This window comes from Cupressus sempervirens, chromosome 7 (assembly GCF_028749045.1).
Source record: "Cupressus sempervirens isolate cs-2001-9-10 chromosome 7, ASM2874904v1, whole genome shotgun sequence".
NCBI lineage: Eukaryota > Viridiplantae > Streptophyta > Pinopsida > Cupressales > Cupressaceae > Cupressus > Cupressus sempervirens.
This window is the reverse complement of record NC_143124.1, coordinates 400,862,101-400,869,677: the sequence shown is the minus strand read 5'-3', so window position 1 is coordinate 400,869,677 and position 7,577 is coordinate 400,862,101.

The following is a 7,577-nucleotide window of genomic DNA, read 5'->3' as shown; positions in this document are numbered from 1 at the left end:
TTTGCACTATTCAAAACCTTGTCTTACATCTTGGTAATATGTATTGATTCAATAAGGAATAAGTTTAACTTTTATCATGTACTTTATTGGATATCTTGTCAAACCATTCTTTATTATTGTGAATAAAAACTAGTTATCTTAAACATCATTATCTAAAAATGATTCATTTATGTATTTTTGCTTTGTAATAGCAACCTTTTATATCATTTTCATAAGATATTGGTAGCAATATTTTAACGATCTATTATGATTCTCCCTATTTCAAAATACTTCTCATAATGACCTGCTTAATTTTTTTAAAGCACCTACTGTAGACATTGATGTGCATCCAATCATAGGGTTGTTTTGTCCCTTATTATAGCAATCTACTACATTCTATTGTTACTATTTCATAAAAAAATGAATACTTATGAAATTTTATTATAGCCTATAACCACATATAAGATGCACAATCAACATATTATCCCTTTTGTTTATGCTTTATCCATGCCATTATCTCTTCTTGTTTAGGTCATTAACACTTGCGAGGATTTCCTACTTCTTTGGCTATGGGAAATGGAACTTAATATTTTAAATAATTTTCCCTGTACTTTATGAAAAAACTTAGATATTTGTAATTCAAGTTTCAATGAATTGTTTTTATCTTCTCAGTTTTGATTTGAGAATTTTTTTAATGTAATCTTTAACGACTTCACTTAAATTATTTTCTTCTTAGTTTTTGTGTTGTACAACTTCCATTTACAAATAGAATGGAGAATTTTCTCTTAAATGGTATCAATTCTATTTGCATTTAGCACGCGCGCGCACACACACACACACATATATATCTTCTTTTGACATGTTTAATGGCTACTAAATGGAGAGTGAAAAATATTGTTGCTAATGATAGATGATGCTAAGGGACTTCAAATCTATAGAATAAAGAACATGCATGGCTGCTCTTGTATTAGGCAACAAATGTTCATTTGGAAAGGGAGACTTGTATTTTGATATCTACAGTAGGTAATTGATGATAATCAATGCAAGATGATCAAATAGATTATGGATATTTATTTTCTCTTATTTTAATTCCCTCTATTTTAATTATTTTTTATTCAAAGATATTTTTATACATAATTTTTAGTGCCCTCATTAAATTATTTGATGTTTGGTTTATGTGTTGCATTGACAAATAAAATGGAGAGGAACTTATTCTTCTTCTCTTCAATGGTATGCTTTCTACTTGCATTTAGCACATTATCTACTATTGAACAAGTTTTATGGGTACTAAATGGAGTACTAGAATCCACTTCTCATGAGCAATAGTGGAGTACAAGTGATAGAAAGGGGTAAGTTTTTATCATGATTAATTTGATTGTATTTTATTTGTAATGGTATGAAGGTGAGTGCTACATAAAAATATAAAATAAGAAGAACCATTTTTGAGGGTTTTTTTAATATTAGAGTTCTAAGGTTTATTTATATGGGTACAAAACATGTTTGAGATTTTTTTTCCTCACAACTTACTCGAATATTGGTAAATTATTCATTTACAAAGCTTAGAAGGTGGAAAACACATTGCTAAAGAGTAGATTTTGAAAAGGGCCTTGTAATAGTTGTACACATAGGTCTTATTGTATATGTGAAAATGCAGCCTATGCTAACACACACACTTCAACATGGTCCTTATTTGTGGATTCATCCCAGAATGAACATTGGATTGTTCATCCGAAAATCAGCTGGCAAGGCGACCTGTTGCCTTCTATCTAAATGGAATTGCTTGTTAGATATCCTTAGGTTTGAGGTGTTAAGCAACCAGACCCTCTACGAATGAAGGATTTAAAAGAAAATGTGACTAATCTATATGAGAATGCAGATTAATCTAGAATGGAGTATGCACGTTTAATCTAAGAACATGTAAAAGAAGATTATGCTAAAATGTATGCATATTATGCTAAATGAGATTAAACTAGAAAATGAATATCTTCTGAAAGTAATGAGCTCAAATGAATGCACAATCCAGCAGCAATTTGATGCAAATTCTCATTCAACCTCTCCAAAATGAAGAGATGAAGGTCTCTTAAATATACTTTCTTGGAATCCATCAACGGTCAAGATTGATTTCAATCAACGATCAGGATTGAAGATGAAGTTTAGTCATAAAGGAAGATTCCCAAATTAAAGGGAGTTAACTAACTTAGATCTGAGTGTAAGAGTCAGTCAACTCAGATAGACTTTAGTGTAAAAGCAAGTGATCTGGGTCACTTCTAATTTGATCAGCAGTGAACTAGGAATTTCCTTTTTTCAACTGAAGAGAGATTTTGGTGAGATATTTAATTTAATAAAATGAGATATGCTCTCATAATTACCTTTTCTATTTAATTAAATAATTCTATTTAATTAATTAGAGACACTTTTCTTATTTAATTAAATAACTTCATTTAATTAATTATGAATGGAGTCCCATTTAATTAAATAACTTTGTTTAATTAATTAGAAGCAAGTTCTCCATTTAATTAAATAATTTTATTTAATTAATTAAAATAGGCACATTTATTATATTAAATAAATTTAATTCCATAGTACATTAGCCTTAGGATATAATTTAATTAAATTAAAGTATAAATACTTAGTAATTAAATTAAATATTAATCAATAGGTTTAATGTGACTAATATGAGTAAATACTATAGGAATTAAATAATAAGCATGATGAATGCAGATTAGGGTTTTCTGCATCTGACAATTAAGTCAAGTAGCGAGTAGTCAAATAAGAATTTGCCTAGTGCAATAGGACTTTAGGATTGGTCAGAAATAGACCAGAATTGGTATCATGACAATGAGCCAATTTTGGGGTATTACACTTATCATTTCATTCATCATTTAAGAAGAAATAGTATTATAAATTTGGAAAGTCATAGAAGTAACCTTCATAAACATAATTATCTTTCATGGCATCCATATCACTAGGTTAGTATAATAGCATTTAATGTCATTCTTGGAGTATAATGTACATTCACACTTGGCAACTTGTTCTTACGATCCTCCCAAGTAATTCAATAAGTTGAATGGTCACTAATGAGTACATTCTCTTTGCAATGCCCTATGTTTTAGATATGTAATGTTTCTTCCCACCTTTGATAGGTGTATCTCTTTGAATTTAGTTTAGGATTTGATTACCCTCCATTTTATATTTAACCAAGTCTAGCTTATTAGAATACATTTCTTGTATGATAATTTTAATATCATATAATATGAATGAAAAGAAATATTAGCATGGGAAAAGTGTTCACACAAATAAAAGTGTTTGAGTGAAGATTGTACAAATTTTTCTCAAATATGGTTTCATATCTATTGTTGCCAGACTATTGAACTAGAGATTGTACAAAGTATGTGAGATAACTATTCTGAGAAGGAATGCCCCATTTCGTTAGAACTTTAGGATTTTCCTAGTGATTTATGACAACAACATAATGAATACATGAATGGAAGGTATAATTAACATATTGTAATAACAAAAAGGCAGTTCAATACAACAATAAAATATAGCAAAGCAATATTAGAAAGTGATGTCTATTTGTGAACCTGTATATTCATTCAATTTGCACTTACTGCTTACTACTTTGTTTTTAATAATTTTTTTGGGTATGTTTTATGGTTATTATTATTATTTTTCTATAAAAAAAACTATTTTGGTCATTCTTGGATTGTGGCTTGTTTCCTCTTCAATTTTTTTTCTATCTTTAATTATGTTACCTTATGTATCTAATTATGCTAGATTGTAGTTGACTTTAAACTATGATCTAGCTTTGTCTAATGATGTCATCCCCCAATTATATTGTGTGATATTACCAATGTTCAAATTTAAATGAGGCAAGAAATATTTAATATTATTCAATTGATTTATATTTTTTTTAATGCTAGAGCTACCATGATACATATTTCACTACAATTCAACAAATTTGTAACTTTTGAACCTTGGGAGGATGATTGAAATCCAGTGTTTAATATGTCATGACCAATGACATTTAAATTTCAATCAAACATAAAAAACTTCTATATTAGGAAAATAATCTTCAATGGTTTTAAAATCTTATTTTACTTCAATTTTTTAAGTAACTAACATTTCTACGATATATGATATAAAAACTCACATTTTATATCATGTTTGATACCTTTTAAGGTTTCTACTAAATATAATACAAAAATCCACACCATGTATAGTGGCTTATAATCAATTTTCTATGACATTAAAATTTGGGTTTTCCTAAGAATTTTTATAGTCACCTATTTGAACCTTGAGTTGTGAATAAGGAAGTATTAATTTTAACTTGTTTCACCCTCTCTATAATGATTTATGTCTTGTTTTTTGCATGGATTTGTCATCTGAGAGATTATAATAGTTTCATTTTCATAGTCTTCCTTTGGGTTATGCAAAGGATGAGTATGAGAAATAGAGATTCTATGGTAGCTATAGGTCCAACAATGATTCCAATAGGGATTTTCAAAGATTTTTTCTTTATAGTATCATTCCCTGTTATGGGCCCAATTGGATTAGTAACATTCCTACTTAATTGACAACTATATTTGTAGACATTTGCTATTTACAATTAACTTTAAAAGGGTATGAACAAATAAAAATGAGAAATTTAAAATCCTTACTTGGATGCATAAAAATTGTGTTAAATGTATCAATTTTTGTTTCTTATTTTGTTATGTAAATCCACATCCTCTCTCCAAATGTTAATGGACATAATATTTTTCAAAAATATGCTTGTACAATGACTTCTTAATAGCAATAACACACCTAGATATTTGTGTTATGTATGAATAGAAAATAATAATAAATTTAAATATAATGCCAATTTGGAGAAAATCCCAATTTAGGCCTTACAAATAATGTTTTTCTTTATGAATTGTATAATGACATTTTTTTTTGTATTGGTTCCCTATTATAGAGGATTTATTTTTCAAGCTTCAACATTTGCACTATCAAGGGTTTATCAGTTATTATCATCCAACATTTTTGTGTTGAGATTCAAAGGTATGTAGTAATCTCACTTATAAATCAACTTTGCAAATAATATTCTTTTCCCAACTTGTTTTAATATTATTGTGTAAGAATGGTATTAGCATACTTAAGGTCCAAAACTAGTAGGTGGGGGAGGGAGGGTGAATCAATAATTCACTAACTTCAAACTTTAATGACAACTTCACAAAATGGATTAACCAATATTAGATCGTGCATCTAAGAATTCATCCACTATTCCATGTTAACTTTTCATGCTATCAATAAGACAACTAATAAAAGCGTCAACACAAGTAACACAATAACAACAAGATTTTTATCATGGAAACCCTTGATTAGAGGGAATAACTATAACAAGAACTAATGCCCACAAGTATTTTACATTCTTTTGAAATGCACCATGTTAAAGGCTTGGTCTTGTTAGGAGCTTCAAATGATGTTTGGCTAAGAGAAAACCCTATCAAGAGTCACCCAATTAAGGGTTTTACCTCATGCTTGTTAAGATATTTACCCTATTAGGAGTAATATTGTGAAAAGATTTCTAACTCAAATTAATGAGTCACCATGTTAAAGGAATTGACTTCAAATCCTACTCACCCTATTAAGATCTTTACCCTATTAGGAGTAATCTTGTGAATGGATTTCTAACTCAAATTAATGAGTCACCCTGTTAAAGGAATTGACTTCAAATCCTACTCACCCTGTTAAGATCTTTACCCTATTAGGAGTAATCTTATGAAAGGATTTATAATTCAAATTAATTAGTCACCCCTATTAAAGGAATTGACTTCAAATCCTATTCACCCTATTAAGATCTTTACCCTATTCAGAGTAATCTTGTGAAAGGATTTCTAACTCAAATTAATGAGTCACCCTATTAAAGGAACTGACTTCAAATCCTACTCTCCCTGTTAAAAGTGACATTGTTAGAGGCTTTAGACTTGATAACTTATTACGATTAACCAAGAAGAGTGATCTCATAAATATCACTTCAATATTGCATGAAAAGATCCCTTTTAGTTCACCATTTATATTTGCTTGTAGACATTAAACTACAAGCTTGATCATACAACCCTTGTCAATTACACTATCCACTCTCATACATTTGCAAAATAATATTCTGCCATATAAATATACTTCTCAACATCAGGTCAATCCACTGACTTAACCTAAATGAGTTACACCTAAAATCAGCCATAGCTTGACCAAAATGTACTATAGGAAACACTAATCCATCATCATCTGGCACCACACAATTAACCACTTTAATCACATGTCAATCCAATAAAGAACATCTGACAATATCATTTTTTTTATATGAACACACATACTTCTAAGAAATTCCATCACACCTACCAATGTATTTAATTGATCTAAACAAAATTTATTCCACAACATAAACCAACTTATCAACCCAAAGTATCTACTGAAAATGGTCCACATGTTATAGGTTCAAGACCAAACACAAATATTCAACTTGTTCTTCAAGTTTCCTTCCTAAGTTAAATATTCAATCCATTCAAAATATGTCTTCCTAAAAACTAAATCATATACCAAAATGATCGTTATCCAACACATTTTTAAACATCATAAATTTTGAGTTTCATCCCCTAAAATATCATAGAATTGATAGACCAAACAAATCATTTGTTGTCTATCATAAATTGATCAACATGGTTATATTACCTCACTTCAATTAATCATAACTCTTTTAATACTTATGTATAGTACATGAAATTACACATACAATAATTAAAAATATCTCTTTGTTTCCCATATCTATTGTGCATGCTAACTCATCACACAAATCAATTGCATACTTGATTTGTCATATGTACCATAAATAACTTAAGTTGAGTAACAAATTCATAGCCAACTATCATTTTGATGTCAGTGACAACATAATAACTAATTCAATCATCATCAAAATTATGCTTCAAGACAATCATCAAACTCCCTTAACAACTATTGAACTTATGTGCATTAGTCAAGCTAACAACTGACACACAAGACATGAATATTCGTAGACTCATTGAATATATATCCTAGTACTTTACTATTTCTAATTTTTCGTTGTAGATGCTTTAACATTTTTTTTGACCACAAACATTTTATGCTACATTTTTATTAGCTAAATTATGAGAAACACACACGCACACACACACACACACGCACACACGCACGCACGCACGCACGCACACACACACACACACACACACACACACACACACACACACAATGTTGATAGAGTTTGTCTCCTAGTAGACTAGAATATTAGAAATTGCTCCTCACATGCTAGTATATTATAAAAAGCTTTTGAATAATATTATAAATTGATGGTAGTGCTAATTTGTAAATTTATTTATACCACACCATTTGATAAATAAATAATTCAATTTGTCTTGGACTTTAGATGGTGCAAATATATTCAAACAAAAAGGGAAAGACCTTGAGATCCAACATACAATAAGCTTTGAAACATGATGGTATAGAAGTACAATTATTTTGAATGTGATATGCATCTTGACATTAAAACCCTAGTAGAAAAATTCATACACATTAAGAGGCAA